This window comes from Molossus molossus, unplaced genomic scaffold, assembly GCF_014108415.1.
Source record: "Molossus molossus isolate mMolMol1 unplaced genomic scaffold, mMolMol1.p scaffold_m16_p_6, whole genome shotgun sequence".
Taxonomy (NCBI): Eukaryota; Metazoa; Chordata; class Mammalia; order Chiroptera; family Molossidae; genus Molossus; species Molossus molossus.
This window is the reverse complement of record NW_023425399.1, coordinates 114763917-114782869: the sequence shown is the minus strand read 5'-3', so window position 1 is coordinate 114782869 and position 18953 is coordinate 114763917.

The following is an 18953-nucleotide window of genomic DNA, read 5'->3' as shown; positions in this document are numbered from 1 at the left end:
AAACAGGACATTTCCTCAGTCTCTCTCCAATCTGGCGGTTTCTTCTGTTCGTTTTACCATCAGCCCTCCTGTGCCCTCTGTGTGTGACCTTCAGCCCAGAGGCCTGGCGAGCTCACGTTCATGATGGCTCTGCCGGGCTCTGGAAGGCGGGAGAGGAGCCGATGCCATGCCGTCCTTCCTCAAAGACGGAGGAGCGAACTTCTCACCACCCAGAGGTGGGGCACCTTTCACAGCAGTGTGGCTGCCCAGGTCCTGCCGGGAAGGTGTTAGAAACTGCCGAGTCTCTGAACGTGAACTTGACAGGAGCGAAGGCCCCTCTGTCCCCTAGATCCTCCGACGGTTGTATCAGGGGTGCGGTTACCTGCACCTTCGTCCCTTCTCTGTGCAACACCGACCGGACGCTGGTACAGAGAGAAGCCGCTGCGAGCCTGCCTCCAGACACATCCAGCGTCGGATCGTTCTTCCCAGCTCCGCAGCGGCCCCTGGTCTGCAGCTCCGGAGCTCAGCCAGCGGCACCGCCCTCTGGACTTCCACACTGGCGTCTGCGTTGCTTCCCGCTCCGGTGACGGTTCCGTCGTCTCGTGTCAACGCAACCCAGTGTCTTGCAGACGTCGGAGTCAGAGCACGAGGGTTCTCTGCTCAACAGCTTCCTGTCTCACTCCAAACACAAGCCAGGTTTCCTGATGTACAGGGTCCTGTCCCCTGGGAGGACACTGTGCCCTCCTCAGACTGTCCCAGCTGCCCCGGTCCTCCCGGTCCCCGGCTGGACCCTTCCAGACACCCAGCGCTGCTTCCTCACCATGTTCTGGTCTTGATTCGGATGTCACGTGATCAGTGAAGTGCTTTCTGATCTTTTTCTCTAAAACTGCAATGCTCTCTCCCCACGCACACTCTTCCAGGCTCTGTCCAAGACCACTGTGTCCTTCTTGATTCAGTTTTAAAAATAAAGGTTTAAACTCAATGAACATAACTGGATTTATTATGGGTTCTATTTCTATTTTTGGCTCATAAACTCTTTATCTACTCACCCAACCATCCACTAGAAACGATTTAGGAGGCTCTCTGCTGAAGGTAGGCGGCATTGTGCCACAGCAGAATATGATTGTAGGATTAAGTGAAACATATACACTGGATTTTAGGGCGTGCTCCCCATTCCCAAAGAAAGCCTCCTACTTAACAGCCTAAATACGCTCTTACCCCGAATTCTGTAACCTTAGTTAGACAGGGACCATACACCCCGCGGTTAGCGTGTGGCGTAGATGGGATCCGTGAAATTCCCGTTTTGCATGGAGATCGTCTTGGAGAGACTGGGACCGCATTTCTGGAGGGAGGTGCTCCGTGGGGGGCCGCGCGGGTCCTTCTGCGGTGAGCCTCTCTTGTCCCGGAGCGGGCTGCTGATTTGGCGAATATGAATGGCTCGGGCTCGCGCGGAGCAGCCGCTCCATTTTCATTCCGGAGCCAAGCTAAACAACACATATTTCATGCTTAGCGCTCAGCCAGCAGAGCCGAATGCAGCCGCAGACCGGGCAGCGCGCAGGCTCATTTTCCTTCCTTCCACCCGGTGTCAGTCCCCAGACAGAGCCGACGAGGAGCCCGCAGAGCCGAGCCTCCCGCCCCGCTGAGCACCTCACACTTTCTCGCCGCCCTTTCCTTACGCAACAGGTAACACAACGCAGGTTCCAGTTTGCATGCAGTTTCCACACTGTATCTCAGAATTTGTTCTGTATCGGTTTATAGAAGTTCCTTCCGTTTTTGTAGAGCTGCAGTGAATCTGCCGTGCCAGGCTCTGCAGTGATCCCCGGCGGGAAACACAGGGCGTGGGCTTCCAGAACTGTCTGACACCCCCGCCTCGACACTCCGACGCAGCGCAGGGCCTGAGGGGCCATGTCCCCCTTTGTCCTTGCTGCGGTCCTCCCCGGAGGTAACGGGCACAGGATGGGAGCTGAGAGCAAGAGGCACGGATGGCGTTGGGGGACTTGTCAATGACAAACGTCACTCCGCAGATGGGATGGAACTAGCGGTGTGACTTCCCTGTGCTGCAGTGTCTGTGAGGAATGGACCTGCTCTGGTCCCCTCACGTGGACTCTGCACTCACCTGACACACGGGGTGTGGTGACATCAACATGGGGTCGGTCCCCTGCCTCGGATCCGTGGTCTGCTCCCCGTGTCGCACTTTCTCGGCCGTCAAGTGGGCCCAATAGAATCAGTCACGTAAGGTTACTGCTGTCATCTCCAAAGGTAAAAGATAAGTGATATGAAACACTTAGAATGTGCTCCGCATATGTTAAATGCCCAGAAATAGTATATATGGTTACGGAAGCTGCAAGTAAGCATGCAGTGATTTAAAGCTTAGCCTAGCTGTTCCTCCTTGGCCCCCGCCCCACGTTCGTACACTGAAGCGGGGCGCTGGGAGGACCCCTCGTGCGTCCTGCAGAATGCTTGCACCCACAGCCACAGATGGCCCGTGGAAACCTCCTGAGAATGAGGTTTGCATCCTAAAAGCTGCGTGTTCATGGCACACAGGGGACTGGGGAGTTTCGACAGTGTGATCAACAAGATACTGTGAGATGAGCAGAGAATCTAATGTCATTCCACCTCTGGCCTGCGTTCCCGTTGCACACAGAGTGGATGGCCTTCGTACTCATCATGTCTGCTCTTCACCACTAACCAGAGGTCTGGGGAGTAAACCGGGGTTCAAAGAGGCTGGGTTCCTCGCCCGTCCCGCACAGACCTTCCATGCGAGCTCGGTCAGGTGACTCTAAAGGCCATTTCTTTTCTGCTACGTGCTCAAGGCCCTTTCTATGGTGTAGGTGTGTCTTTTCCCCTAAGAAGCAAATGATGGGGAGGACCCGTCCTGCCTGGCACTCGGGGCTTCCTTGCAGGGGCTGCCCCAGCCCACGCTGACCCCGAGGACCGCGGCCTCTGCATCTCTGCCCCGAGTCGGCAGTGGTCCTGCCCTGGCTGCCCGCGGGGTGTAGGTCCCTGCAGAGCTGGACCTCAGCTGGGCGGCACATCGCTCGGGGGCTGCGGCACGGCCGTCACCCCTCACGGGCAGATGTTCCCCGCGACTGTCTCCAGCTCAGCCTGCTTCTTGTCACTGGAAATTCCCCATGATTTATGGAGAGTCTTCTGAGCTCCCGATGATTTATGAAGATCATATTCTTCAGAATTTCAGGATCGGCCTCATTTCTCAGTCATGTCTCGTTGTCGGGGTTCGGAAGCAGTGAAGGTACAGATTCCTTTCAGAGAGGTTCGGATGGTTTGGATCGCACCAGCCTGCATCTGCCCGGTCTGCCGGGACGTGGGCCTTCCGGCTGCTTCTCTCCCCACCGGCGGTGAGGCTCACCTGTGAGCCGCTGACAGCGATGCCTTGGAGTGGTCCTGCCCAGGCCTGGCCCTTCTCGCTGTTGCCACCGCATCGGAGCCGCTATTCCCCGTCCGACCACGTCGCAGGGCCTCGCTGGGGTCACAGCTCGCCTGGGCCTTCCGTCCCACCTCCTCCTCCTGCAGCGGCGGGAACGTGCTCCCAAACCCGAGCGAGATCACGTGTCAGCGTGGCCTCCACACCTCCCCGACGGCGCAGTGGTCGCATCCTCGTCTGCGAGTCATCGGGAACCAGGCCGGGCGGCTCCTGGATTTACCCAGCGACGCCGCAGGCTGTTTGCTGGCTTCTGTGTGCGTGGATCATGTTCATTCAGATAAAAAGCACTTGGAAACAAGGTTGGGGTCCTGTGAGGTGCCCCTCCACACATACACTTGGAGTTGCATTTGGGAGAGTCGGTTGGTGCTACCCATCTCGCAGACCTCGGAGGCTTGTCTGTCTGCTGGCTTGTTTGTTATTTTCCCAGATCCTCTCTGTACAGTCTCTATGATTTCACACTGGGGACCCCGTGGCAACGCCCCACCTACACTTGGCCTCTGCCCCTCCCCGAAAGAAAGAAAGAAAGAAAGAAGAAAGAAGAAAGAAAGAAAAAAAGAAAGAAAGAGAGAGAAATCGCGGATCAGCAAGGCACTGACAACAGACAGAGGCCTCTGTGCTTCTGTGTGTCTCCAGAGACTGCTTCAAGTTCTGTGTTTTCTTGCTAAAGTATGTTTTCACTGATTTTCAGAGAGAGAGGAAGGGAGAGGGTGAGAGAGAAATGTCAGTCAGTGGCCTCCTGCACGGCCCCTACTGGGGATCAAGTCTATGACTCAGGTGTGTGCCCTGACTGGGAATCCAAGTGGTGACCTCTTGGTGCAGGGGACAGCGCTCGACCAGCTGAGCCACACTGGCCAGGCATGCTTGGTTTTTGCAGGGCAATGCATTCTTAGAATCGTCTTACTTTTTTTCCAGCCATACACACACACACACACACACACACACACACACGCACACACACACACACGCACACACACACAGACTTTAGCATTTTAGTTGTTTATTACTAGAAAGTTTTTCAGGTTATCTTGTCTGTTTTAACGCTGGACATAGAAATCCTCACAAAGAGTCATTTTATCTATAGATTAAAAAAATAGTTTCAGAGCATGCAGATTAGCTTTGAACAATTTTATGAAAATAATGCCTCATATTAAATAAAAGGACATAGACAACAATGCTTGGGGGGGGGGTCAGGAGGAGGGTGTCTGGGGGGAAAAAGGAGAAATATCTGTAACAAAAGTTAATTAATTAAGAATAAAAAAGGTACCATTAGATACACTTAAACATTAGACCCAGACACTTCTAACTGATGTGTCCCCAGCACTCCGTGGAATATTCCTCGGGCTCTGGGGTGACGCTGCGGACACACTGACGAAGGCTCCGCTCCGGCCTCAGGCGGCAGGAAAAACACGGGAGGAAACTGTGCAAATGGACTCCGAGCGTCGCTGACGCGGGAGGGTCCGCATCGCTGGCATTTCCCCTCTGAGATCAAGGGTGATGATGACATACTCTGTTCTCAGCGAAAATGAAACGGAGGTCTGCAGGTCTTTAAAATGTCTGAGGAACAGAATCTCACAGCTATGGGGAGAGAACAGTGGAGCACGGTCTGCAAAGTAGGTCCCTCAAGGCAACAACAGGCCGGCGGGAAGGCCAGCCTCGGGGAGCCGGGAGGCTGGAAGAAGGCGTTTTGAGGGGCGGGTTTCATTAGGCTCTGGAACAAAGCCGGAGCCGGAGCCAAAGGACTTAAAAAAAATGTGGTGTAAGAGCAAATGATTGCAGCACAAAATGAGAAAAGACAGATCAATGAAGTCTATGCTCAACGCTCAAGTCTTCAGGTGATAGAAATATGTTTGGTGAGCAGAGGCGGTGGCGAGGGCTTCCAAGCTAATCACAGAGATGTCATTGGGAAGATTTGTGTCCCCACCCTCCCAGGCACACAGTCTCAGAGTGCGCAGGGGCTCAAGCTCCATGTCCTTCAGTCTGACAGCGAAGCGGGTTAGTGATGCTTGTTACGCCCCGACGCCCAGACTGGTATAAAGGTTAATAAAACATTTGACAAGTAATGTCCAACGGGGTTAGTTCATTTTAACAATCTTAAGTACTGTTGTTTGACATAACTCTGCCTTCGGAAATTGATGGAACGGGATCTTCGCGTCATAAATTCGCAGGCACTCTCGTGGGTGTCGGATGGATTGAGCCGTGTGCTGATCAGGGATGACGGCAAGGAACGTGGGGACGTTTGTTTGTCTGGATCGCAGCGGTGATGCAGGATGTGGAGGATGGAGCTGGGTGGCCTGGGTTCATGTCCCAGCTCGGCATTTATTTGCTATGTGGGCAAATGAAACATTTTGAGATTCATTTTCCTAATCAGCAAACAGGAGATAGTGGGACTACTTTCCAAATATAGCTGTTATGAGAATCAAATCGTATAAATCACTTAGAGCCTTGCGAGCTACATAGCATTACCCGTTATAAACAACGGCATCGATACAGGACGCGCATTGGATTGGGAAGCACGGGGGTTATAGCTGGTACAAGGCTCCGACGGGCATCTGGGCGTGGACTCGATGCCCTCCTCACTGAAGCTTTTACAGCATCTTTCATGCCCCCCCCTTTCTGCCTGTCAAAAGACCTACATTTGTTCAGATCCACCCCACGGTCCTGTAGTCCTGCAAGCTCTTCTCCCTTCCCACTTCCCCCTTCCTGTAGCACTCAGGACTTTCTCTATTGCACATTTAGGTTTTTTGTATTTTTTAAAATGTTTTTTCTTTACTGATTTTAGAGAGAGAGGAAGGGAGAGGGAGAGAGAGAAACATCGATGAGAGAGAACATTGACTGGCCGCCTCCTGCATGTCCCCCACTGGGGATCAGGCCCACAACCTGGGCATGTGCCCTGACCGGGAATGGAACCGGCGACCTCTTGGTGCAGGGGTCTAAGCTCAACTAGTGAGCCACACTGGCCGGGCATGGTTTTTTTTGTATTTTAATAGCTTGTTTCTTTCTCATCTCGCCTGACAGACTCGAGGTTCTCAACAGAAAGGGATTCTGCTCCCCTCTTTCCCAGGGACCTTGTGACGATGTCTGGAGATATTTTTGTTTTCACAGCTGGTGGGCATGTTACTGGCATCTGCTGGGCAGAGGCTGTGGATGTTGCTAGAAGTCCTAGCAATGGATCAATGGATAGTGCTGGGCTCTGTGGTAAAGTGTCAGTTGTACGAAAAAGGAAATGGAGATTTTCATATGCCCACCACCCAGAGGAGCCATATTGCCGTGATGGTGCACATTCAAAGACTTAAATTTATAATATATATAATGTGTTTTTTTTTTTCTGATTTGTTACAGAAGGGGCTCTTGCTGTGCACACTGTTAGCTGGCATTTGGTTCGTCATAGACTGGCACACTGCGGACAGTTCTCATGTCAGGGTACGTGGACTGCAGTGAAGTTTACAGTGTCCTTGGCTGTATGGCTGGACCCTACGCACGTGCCCAACCCCACCGAGTTTGACATCGAGGTAGTTTTCATTTCTTTTCCTATTTTAAACCACGTGGTGGTAAGTGGGTTTGGGTACTTTTCACAGATGATGTTTGCCTCCGGTTTCGACGTATGTTAGGCGGTGCCATGTAACGCAGTACTTCTCCAGGTAGCTCACCGAGGTGCTGCCTCAGAACCTTCCTTCAAGCCTTGTGTCAGAACTACTTGGGGATTGCTTCCCTTATTTGGGGAGGGGGGGTAATATTTTAATTTCTTAAAACAAAAGAAATAATAAACAGTTCCTTTTGTTCACGTTATCCGAGCTACTGCTAAGGAATTCCGTCCTGACATAGGTCCAGCTCGGGGCTCGGACCCAGCTGTCCGGGGATGAGGCCGGGACACGGACTGGCGAGATCTCTCCAGACGATTCTCCCACGCAGCATGTCAACGCCGAGAAAACGGGCCTCTCTCTGGCTCGTGCCCGACGTGTTCCGGCGAGTGGGGCCCCTCGGTGGTGGCTCAGGTCAGAACTGAGGCAGCTGCCTCTTTGGAGCAGCTATTTTGCTGTTCACTCTATCAAGGCCAGAGCCTGGGTCATGAACCCGGGAGCCAGCCCAGAGCAGACCTGGGGACTGCACTGGGGCCGGGGCAGCGTCTGGTGCTAACATCTGGAAACATCTGCCCTGGCAGCTGCCGGTCCACACAGCCTTCCCCTGTGCCCCAGGGCCCTCCCCTCCCCAGGCCCCTAGCCCTCGTCTCCGCGAACTCTCTGCCCTTGTCAGTGTGCAGTCATAGTGCAGGATCTCTCCTGAGTGGCCGCGGCCCCCGGGGAGGGGGCAGACACCCCGATGCCAGACAAGGGTACGCAACTGGATTCAGGTTTCCCCAGCGCACACACTGAAGACGGGCCCGGCACAGAGACTCTCTCCAAAAGTGTTGATGAAATCAACGTTAGAAAAATAGACTGCTTTTAAACAAAGCAAAACCTCCTCTTTCTAGACAACAAAAGAAAATTCGAATCTACAGAGAACACGAAAAAGATGAGTAAAAGTTTGTCCAAACAGCTTAAAACCCACCCCAGGGCTTCCTTTAGCATCCTCTTGAGAGTCTGAGTTACTCTGGATAGTGATTTATTTAGTAGCCATGAGTCATGAGATTTCTTCGGTGAAGCTGCCGACTTTCATTATTAATCTAATAAAAAAAAAAAACTTGGACACTCTGGGGTGAAGAACACAATCAGAGATGTGCTGAGGTTTTGCCTGACAATCCTTTCAACAGTCGGACGTGAAGTCTAATCACAGTTGTCGTCTGAGGCCTGTGTTCACAGCAGGAAGCTTAAAATAAAGCGTCTGAAGTATCGGTGCATTTAAAGCAGGGACGCCGTCTGGGGCGATTTCCTAGGAAACACAAGCCCCAAGGCGGTGGAGGACAATCCACTTACGTTCCTGTCGAGATGCTTTGAAATTCAGTCCGCACGCCCCATGCTTTTCTGTGGGTCGGACGTGAGAAGCTTTGCTGTCACCTGCTTCTGCGTTCTCGTTGCTTTGATAGCTACGCACGATCTTGCATCGCATGAGCTACATTCGCCTGCTTCTAATAATTTCCTTTTTTTTTGCCAAAACATGTTGGATACCTGGGTTGGATCCTTGCCTTTTGCAACAGAGACGTTCTGATAATACGAGACGGGGCTTTGTCCGTTTACTTTTTCTTAAAAAGATTGATGGTTCACACCACAGGAATAATGCCTCGTATGGAGAAACGCCTTCTTGTCTCCGTGTTCCCGTAATTATACGCCACAGACAGGGACGCTTCAGAAGTTCTTTTCAATTAAAAACTTAAATGACTTTGAAAAGTTTGATGTACTTACTAAATATCTATGCTATTTAGAATTTTCCAGCTTGAGACATCCCGGGAACTGTAATGTCAAATTCTTCCAGGCGTTGAATATATTCTGCAAGCAAACTTTTTATTTTGGGAAGTGCTTTCTTGGCACTAATTTGCAACTTATTTTGTTGCTGTGCTTAAGGATCTGGAATGAATTAAGCACGAGGGAAAAAGACGCGCATTTTCTCATTGCAGACATGGCATTGACGGTCACCGACACAGACCCCAGATGACTAGGTGACATCTGGCCACTGAGTCTGAGCACTCTGAACCCAGGTTCTCACATGCAAAATTCAGTGTGCGACTCAAGTAATAAGGGCCTATCTTTCCATTAAAACTATTTTTGCAGGCTCATTCACTGTAGACCTCAGGGAGACACAGTGTCTTTTATTATATAATGGGAACACTCATGATAGAATAGATCTTTTAGATGCAAGAGAAGGCTCTCAAACATGCTTCACAAGAAATTCTCAATGAGCCCATTAAAGAAAGACACTGATAGTAATCCTGACCGTTGGCTTCAACTTTGAGGCTTTTCTATGGAGTGCTCTATGAAAGTGGGCTCTGGATTATTTGACTTATAAATTGAATCTAATATATCATTGCTAAGAATCAGCTGATGCCACCTCTAAGAAGTTGCTGTACAAAATATCCTTGACATGTGAAATTGTTTTGGTACTCTGAACATAGTTTCATGCCATAAATTTTATTTTACTGTAATTTTATGGAATGAATTCCGCTTTAGTGTATTTTTCTAATATCCATCATTATGAAATACCCAACTATTAATTGTGAAGTAAATGTTATGATTACTCTTAATCTTAACCTTAAAAAATATCAGATACATGATATTCCAGACTTCTATATGCATTTAAAAACACACAATTTATACAAAAATAAGAATATGCTATATGCATTATTCTCCAATTTAAAAGTATACATTGCATACACATCTTCTTATATGTATGTGGAAAACGATTTTTCTTTTAAATAATTGCAAACTGTTATCTATTGTGTGCATTTATTTATGAATGCATACAAATTATTTAACTAAATATATGTGAGAAGAAATTTTGTATTGTTTCTGATTTTTAAACATTTTATTGCTACAAATAATGACATAAAAGTTATTCTTCTGTATTCTTTATTGTCTATTTTTATATGACAAGTTTGTAGTAGAATTTCTAGGTCAGAGGATATAAATAATTGTGCACATATTGACATTAATAATGATAGTGATATATTGTTTGCTAAAAATCATCAGCCCATTTTATGTGTATAAATATACCATTTTGGGATATATATATACTGCTATCAGTGGCCTTAACGTAAAGTTTTGTTGTGTTTTGTTAAGATACCATACCTTACATTATTATTCTAATTTTAATTTACAGTGATCAAAGATAATTTGCTTGATCTCAGTCCTTTAAAGTTTATTTTATAACATATTTTTGTTGAAATTTGTTGTGTAACTTTCATAACTATGTCATTCACATTTCTAAAGAAAATATATTCTGAAATTATTGGCACTATATTCTTGTTCTTGTGTATTTATTAATGATTTGATATAATTTTATTTTATATATCTTCTCATTTAGGGGAGAATTGGGTTAAAATTGCCAACTGTTATCTCCAACTGCCTTTTAATATTCATCAATTTTTACTATAAATATTTTAAGTTATTTCATTAAGTGGACCAATATTCAGAATTATAATTTTACTGCGAATGAATTGTGTTATTGTTATAATACAATATTCTTCATAATGCTAGTATTTTTCTTTTTACATTCAAATTTACTCTGATAAAAATATTAGCTACACTAATTTGTGTTAGCTATTGCTTAATTGGTATTTCTTATTCATATTTTAAGGTTCATTCTTTAAAAAAATAAAGATTCATTGTTTTGCCCTCTTCTTTTGAAAAGTATATAATTTTAGCACATATCTGTTTTTAAAACCTAATCTGACAATCTTTGTCTTTTAATTGAAGAATTTTACCATTTATATTTAATATAATAGCTGATACTGTGGATTTAAATCTGCTGTCTAATACATAAAATAACAAATACCTTTGTTTTTTTTCTCCCATGAATTGTGAGCCTACCGAAAACTCTGACTAGCTTCTCAAACTCTTAGCTGCTGCTTTTACTAGACTTCTCCACTTCTCCACCTTACAGGTTTGCAAATACATTGAGGGAAAAGTGAAACCAAATTTAAGCATCCTTCTCAGTACTTAACTTCCTTTGGCACCTTGACTCTCCTGGCTACCTGGCTTGGAAGCCATGGATTCTCGTTTTGGATTTTCTGACACTGTGTACATGCCTAGAGCTCTAGTTAGCTTTCCTCTCTTTGCCTGCTCTATTAAAAAATCTATCGCTCAGGCTCATGAAGAAAATTATGTGAGCACTTTGAGTTACAACTCCTGTACCACATCAATAGTGACTGCAGTTTTTAGTTCATAATGATAATTACCATGATTATCCTCCTGAAAATAATTTTTTATTCACAGATACTCCTCAGAACACTTATAGGAGAACTGCACTTGGCTAGAAGTTTGCTAACTTCTTCATTCTATAAGTAACTACTGTTAACTTAAAAAATATTAGTGCTGCCCTGACCAGTGTGGCTCAGCTGGTTGGGTGTTGTCTTGTGCACCAAATGGTTGTTGGTTCAATTCCCAGTCAGGGCACATGCCAGGGTTGTGGGCTTGATCCCGGGTAGGGGGTATGCAGGAGGCAGCTGATTCATCTTCCGCTCTCACATGGATGTTTCTTTTTCTGTCTCCCTCCCCTTCCTCTCTCTCTAAAAAAAAAAAATCAATAAAAATATTAAAAAATATATTAGTTCTTAGAATGTCTTCAAAATTTGTCAAGTTTATTTATTTTTATTGTAGTGTTTCATTTATCTTGAAATCTATGTTATGTTCAATAGATCTTCTAAGGTTAAAATGTGTATATATTTTATTACTCTATATAGTATTTTGCCTGCTGTAGAAGATTTATTAATTTGTAATCTGTTTCTTCAGCTCCATACCCATATTTTTAAAATAGACTTTTCATGGAGAAAATCTTCCCACTTCTCAGAAAGACTTTAATCAATTGTTATTTTCAATAGAAAAAAACAGCACTACCAAGGTCATCCCAATAAAATAAAAAAACAAAAACCAGAAGATTAACTGTGATAGAAATAGTGTGGATCACTGATATATATGGAGATTTTCACAGAACTACCATATATTAGATCTTATGTTTGTTAGATCTCAGTGTTTTGTTTCTTTGAGATCTGATAATTTTATTTCTTCAAGTTATTTGTTGTATTTTAGACAAGGCTATATTTTTCAGATATTTCAACAAATACCATTTCTCTCATGATTCTTGTTGAGCTTTTATGGGTTTAAAAACTATTTTTATTGAATTTATTGGGTCACATTGGTTAACAAAATCATATGGGTTTCGCTTCAATAACACATCATCTGTACAGTGTACTGTGTATATACCACCATGCCAAATCTCTGTCTATTACCATTTATCCCTGCTGTACCCTCCTCAACACCCCAGCCCCTAGCAATCACCACATTGTTGTCCATGGTCATGAGTTTCTTTTTTTCTTTTTTGCTCTATCCTTCCACCCTCAACCCAACCACCTCCTCAACCCTCCATCCCTGAAAGTATATGACTCACTGATTCCACTTCTGGGAATATATCTGAAGAAACCTGAAACACTGATTTGAAAGAATATACATACCCCTATGTTCATTGCAGCGTTGTTTACAATAGCCAAGATTTGGAAGCAGCCCAAGTGTCCATCAGTAGATGAGTGGATAAAACAAGCTTTGGTACATTTACACAGTGGAATACTACTCAGCCGTAAAAAAGAAAGGAACTTTTATCCTTTGCAACAACATGGATGGGCCTGGGGAGTATCATGCTAAGTAAAAGAAGCCAGTCAGAGAAAGAAAAGTACCATATTATTTCACTCATATTGGAATCTAAAGAACAAAATGAACCAACAAGCAAAATAGAGACAGACTTATAGACAGCAGGCTGACAGCTGTTGGGGGGAGATTTTATGTTTTACTTTTGCATAGATTTATGTAGAAATGGATAATATAGGATTATGTGATATTTGTATAATAATATTAACTCAAAGAACATGATCAACCAGTGACCAGAATGAGTTTATAGTTTTCTGATACACTTAATTTATTTATACTAGTGGACACTTAATAGAATGTAGGAGTTCCGAAAGCCAGTAAAATTAATTGGGAGAATTAAATACATGTATACAATGGATTATGACTGAACTTATAATCAACGTTTCATGGTAAAACTAGATATACATTGGAGACAGGTATATCTTTAAAAGTGAAAATATTAATGTGGTAGTTTCATGTGACAAAAAAAAAAGGAGCATCCCTCAAGTCCTTTCATTTTGTCATCTGTAAGACTGAAGAAAATTGCTACATGTGTTTTATCTTGGAGAAAGAGTTTTCCATTGATGTTTTGAAAAATCCATCAAGTATAATTCCTAATGAGTCTTTGGGCCCTATACATTTCACAGGTTGGAGACAAAAATGGTTTTTGTTCCTTTAAGAAGACATTTCGAAGACCACTTGCTGTAATACTAAGGCAGAGTAGAAATCTTAAAAGAGGAGAAAGATCGCAGGCATTTGTATCCTCATTACATCATCACTTTAATCACGGAGTCGTTGTCCCTTGAAATATCTAGTTAACGACAGAACTTCTATGGAGGGATGCCAAGTTAGAGATTTTCTGAGAAAGAGTGGAAAAGGAGACCCTAAATCCTTAATAAGATTAATTTAATTATTAACTGAAAAGAAGAACATGCTCATTCAGCCTATGTGGGAAGCATATTCTAGTATCATAAAAGTTGCACACATATATAGAAATTGCATATAGAGAGAGTCATTAGTAATGAACTTTTAATAAAAGAGCACCTTAGTGCTAACTTAATGGGAACAACCAAATGAAAAATGTAACATTGTGAACCCTTAACAGATGTCCTAATTAGATATCATTAAGGAGACTAGTAGGTGTATTAATGGCGAACCTTTCATTAGCTACCAAAAATATATCCTTTAATTTATAATGCAGTGGTTATGGGCTGAAACACTCACCGAGCAATAGATGGAGAGTAGATCCGGAGTGTCCGAATCTGGTTCTGTCATTCCTGATAGCTCCAGCTCCCTGGGAGGAGGCTGGACACCCAATGCTGAGCGTTTGCTGAAAACTAAAAGGGGAATGAGTCAAACTAGTGTTCTTACGCTTTGGTGCGTGGAGACTTATAAATAGTTCATGAAGTCTTTGAGAATATTTGAAATTGGGTTTTTGAAAAAGTCAGATGTTTTATAAGTTGAGAAGTATTTTTAATGATCGTGTCCTGTTTTTTAGGTCAGCTTCTCAAACGAGCGAAGGAGGCATGCACGAGGCCCGCTGGGATATCTGAGGTGGGCACGTTCCTCTTTAATTAACAGAGGTCTGTAGGATATTCGAGGGTGAGATACCAATGTTTAGAGCCCGTTTTCCTGGTGCTTGAGTATAAAGGACAGTCGCAGCGATCTGTCTGTTAGTACTAGTAAAGATAAAATGTGACAGACATTCAAACAATGTCAGTGTCCCTAAAAACAATTACTTATATGTACTGATTAATTTCTCAAAATTTAGTACTGTAACACAACAAGATTTGCCACCCCACGAATGTGTTGCAGAAATCGCTTTCATGCTCCGTTCCTGCACCTGCTCTTTGGGCCAGTGCTCAGGTGACTTCTGCTAAATCCAGTGTGAAGGCTCCTCGTGAGCAGACGGGCATGGGTGGAGTCGAATCATCTTCCGTCCCTGATCCCAGCTCCACAATCTGCTGTGTCACTGTGGACCCGCGGCACTCCTGGGGGATCACAAAGGGAATGACACTGCGAGTGAGTCAGATGTTGGTCTGCAGATCCACTGCCATCAAACAGGACCAACTCGGCAGCAGTGAACACATAAAAAGCAGATAGATCCATGAAAGCACGAATCCCCATCACTTTACAACTTTAAACGTCTTAATACTCATGCCATACTCAGTGTGTGCTTTCATTTTTTTATTTATTTACTTGGTTTTCAATTTTAGTTGACTTTCGATGTTATTCTGCGTCAGTTCCAGGTGTACAGTGTAGTGGTTAGACAATCATATACTTCACGTAGTGGTCCCCACAATGTTCCCTGTGCCCACCTGGCACCAGACATGGTTATTACAATATTATTGACTGTATTCTCTATGCTGTAATTCACATTCCTGGGATAATTCTGTAACTACCAATCTGTACTTCCTTAAAATTTTTTTTCTTCATTGATTTTAGAGAGAGAGAGAGAGGAATGGAGAGGGAGAGAGGGAATAGAAACATCAATGAGAAAGAACATTGATTGGTCGCCTCCTGCATGCCCCCCAACTGGGGATTGAGCCCACAACCCGGGCATGTGCCTTACTAGGAATCGAACTGGCGACCTCTTGGTGTGTGGGTTGACGCTCAACCACTGAGCCACCCTAGCCGGGCTATATTTCCTTGATACCTTCCACCCACCCTCTCTGGTGGTCTCCATCAGTCTGTTCTCTGTATCAGTGAGTCTGTTGCTTTTTGTTGTTGTTGTTTATTTATTTTGTTCTTTAGATTCCACATATAAGTGAAATCATATGTCTATATCTTTCTCTCTCTGACGTATTTCACTTAGCATAATACCATCTAGGTCCATCCATGCTGTCCTAAAGGTAAGATTTTATTCTTTTTTATGTATATGTACCACCGCATTATTATTTACTCATCTGTTTGTGGGCACTTGGATTGCTTCCATATCTTGACTATTATAAATAATGCTGCAATGAACACAGGGTTCATATATTTCTTTTGAATTATTGTTTGTGGTTTCTTTGTATACATACCCAGCAGTGAAATAGCTGGGTCACAAGGCAGTTTCGTTTTTATTGCTTGAGGACCCTCCACACTGTTTTCCACAGTGGCTGCACCGGTCTGCATTCTCTCCAACAGTGCGTGAGGGTTCCCTTCTCCCCACATCCTCACCAGCACTTGTTGTTTGCTGACGTATCGATGATAGCCATTCTGGCAGATTTGAAATGATATCTCATTATGGTTTTAATTTGTATTTCTCCGATGATTAATGCCATTGAGCATCTTCTCATATGTCTCCTGGCCACCTGCATGTCCTCTTTGGAGACGTGTCCATTCAGGTCCTCTGCCCATTTTTTAATTAGGTTGTTTGTTTTTCTGGTGTTGAGTTGTCTGAGTTCTTTAGTGACTACTTTAGCATGTGCTCTGGGAATAGACAGTTGTGCTGATTCATTGATAAGCTATGGCTGTGTTATGGACCATTGAGCACAGATTCCGTTTTACTTCATTTGTGGGTATAGTTGCTCCCTCTCCTAAGTCACCGGGAGTTGTGTCTCTGCAATCAATTTGCTACTCTATATAAGTAATGATTAGCTGGAGCAGAACTCCAGTTGTCTCTATTTTTCTATCTCTGGTTAATGTACCAGTTACCTATAGTTGCAGCAGAAGTAAAAACAGAGCTTTCTTTTCATTCCCAGGATTTAAAAAGCCCAGTCCAGTATATTTCATAATTTCTCCAAAGTTGTCTCCCTTTACCCAGCATTGGCCTGGCAGGTGCCCAGATGCCCTGCCATGGGTGCCAGGGGTGTCACTGTCCTGCTGGCTCATCTCTGTCTTCACCGTCTTGCTCTTCCATTCTCTTTCTTGAATGGCTGGTCTTCAAGAACGGGGCAAGAAGAAGACACGGACTTCAACACAGAAAGACAACATACTGTTTTCTTGGCCGGGTACACTGTGAACATTGTTGGCTAACAATGGTGATGGCTCTGTGAAAGAGGTAATTTCTGGGTTCCTTAGAAGCCAAAGGCCTTGATTTTAATGTTTGCAAATGTCTTCTTCTGTGTTGTATTTATTGTTTTTTATTTAAGAAGTCCTTACCTATCATAGGTCATAAAAATGTGTTTCTATATTGTCTTTGAAAATGTTTTTGTAGTGGAATTTTAATATACAAGCATTAATTTTGGCATGAGTTTAAGTCCAATTTTAGTTTCTGTGTGGATTCTGAGTTGACCTAATATCATTCATTATACACAGTATATTTCCCTGCTCACTTGCACACCCAGCTTTGTCATTAATCAACTTTTTACTTTGGGATTTGTCCCTTTTGGGGCGCTTTATTTTTCCATTCAGTTGCTTATCTTTGTCCTTATATCACGTTAGCCTAGTTAATAAAAAAAAAAAATGACACCTTAATTCTTGATATAGATTAAGAAAAATGTCTTCACCTTGTTCTCTTATTCTAAGTCCTTTGAACCTTCACATAAATTTTCATATTTGCTCTTCAGTTTATGTAAAAGTATGCATACACACACACATGAACCTTAGCAATATTTTATTGGAATTACATTAAGTCAATAGAGCAATTGGGTTAGAAGTCATATTGATGTATATTTATATTGTAGTAGTAGTCAGGGTTTGCCAGAGAAACAAAACCGATAGGGTGTGTGTGTGTGTTTGCGCGCGTGCGCGTGTGCTTTGTGTTGGGGGGAGGAGAGAGAGAGAACAGGCTAGAAACGGTGGAGCCTGAAGGTGACCTTCCTTGCGAGGAGGGAGGTCTCTTTCCCTTAAGACCTTCAACCAAATGGATGAGTCCACAGATATCACGGAAGGTAGTCTGCTTTATCCAAACTCTCCTGGTTTAAACATTAATCTCATCCAAAAGAACATCTTCATAGCAACAACCAGACCTGTTGGGCCAAATATCACTTATTATATATTATTCCAAGTGGGAGTTTTGGGGTGTTTTCTGGTTTAGTGATTTCTTGAGTTTTCTGATTGTGTTCCAAGAGAATTTAATAAACAGATCCAGGAGTTCCTTTGCATGGGGTGTTATTGGTTGTTTTCATGCCTCCGTTATTCTATCTGGCAATTGAAAGTGACCTGGGAAGACAGGTCTCACAGAGGAGAGGACCGCTTTGTACTTCAGATATGGTCCATGGGCTGCCTGCTTCCCACTCATCCCAATCTTCACTCCAACACCTGCCTGGCACAGAGTGGGCTCTGACCCTCTTTTTGCCAGAATCTGTCACTTAGGAGCATGACGCTGTCCTGGAGAGAACGCAGTCATGGCCAGTCTGGAATTCAGCCGTCTGCCAGCTTGCTCCGACCCCTAATTCCACGTACGAGACGTGGCTTTGGGAACTGCTCTCTCTTTTCCTGATTTCACGCCAATGCCTTACTGACTGCCAGAGACTCAGCCAACAGATAAACAAACACTGGCAGAGGGAAGCAAGGATCGGCCGCGCTCACCTCCCCCAGTCTAGAAGGGGCTGCCATGCCGTTGTCCAACTCACAAATGTGTCACTAATTATGTTGTAACTACTGCGGTCCATGCGCTCGGCGAACTGGGTGTGATGATGAACATGTCTATGCCCCTCGCCAGGAAGCACAGGGCGTGTCTGGAGTCACGGTCTCAGCTGCACAGTCCCTCACAGTTCATTTGTGTACGACATGCCATGAGGCTCGTCACCTCTAGGCACGGGGACGCCAGGCAGGGGGGACATAATGGAGTCTGTCCACAGCCACTTAGAGAAGAAGGACTAGACCTCAGAGTTACGATTTCACAAAGGGATGTCATGAAGATGATAGGCGACAGTAGCTCCAACACTTAAGAAAAGGACACCGTGCTCACTTTGAAGCACATCTAATGGGCCCTGAGCAGGGACGATACACCCATTCATGGAGTGCTCCATATTTTTTTATTTTTTTGAAAAAAGGCAAGCACATTGAAGTAAGTCCAAAAATCTGTTTACCAGGATGGCCTCACTCGAAACCAAAGAAATGTAAAAGTTCCAATGACATACATTTTTTAATTCGATGGTCCAAAGTGTAGAAGAATACCACCCAGGGACAGCTGTCACTCAGAGGCACTGTGTGTGGCGGTGACGTTCCATTGGATATTCTGCAGGCGATGGTGCCAGGTGTTCAAGGGCTGGGAGATGCACGTACTATTTACATAGCGACTCCGTCTGAAGACGTCAAGCCCAAGGATATAAAGAAGAATGGGAACCACGTTTTCACATCAAGGGTATTGATCATAACGACAGTTCATTGTAATT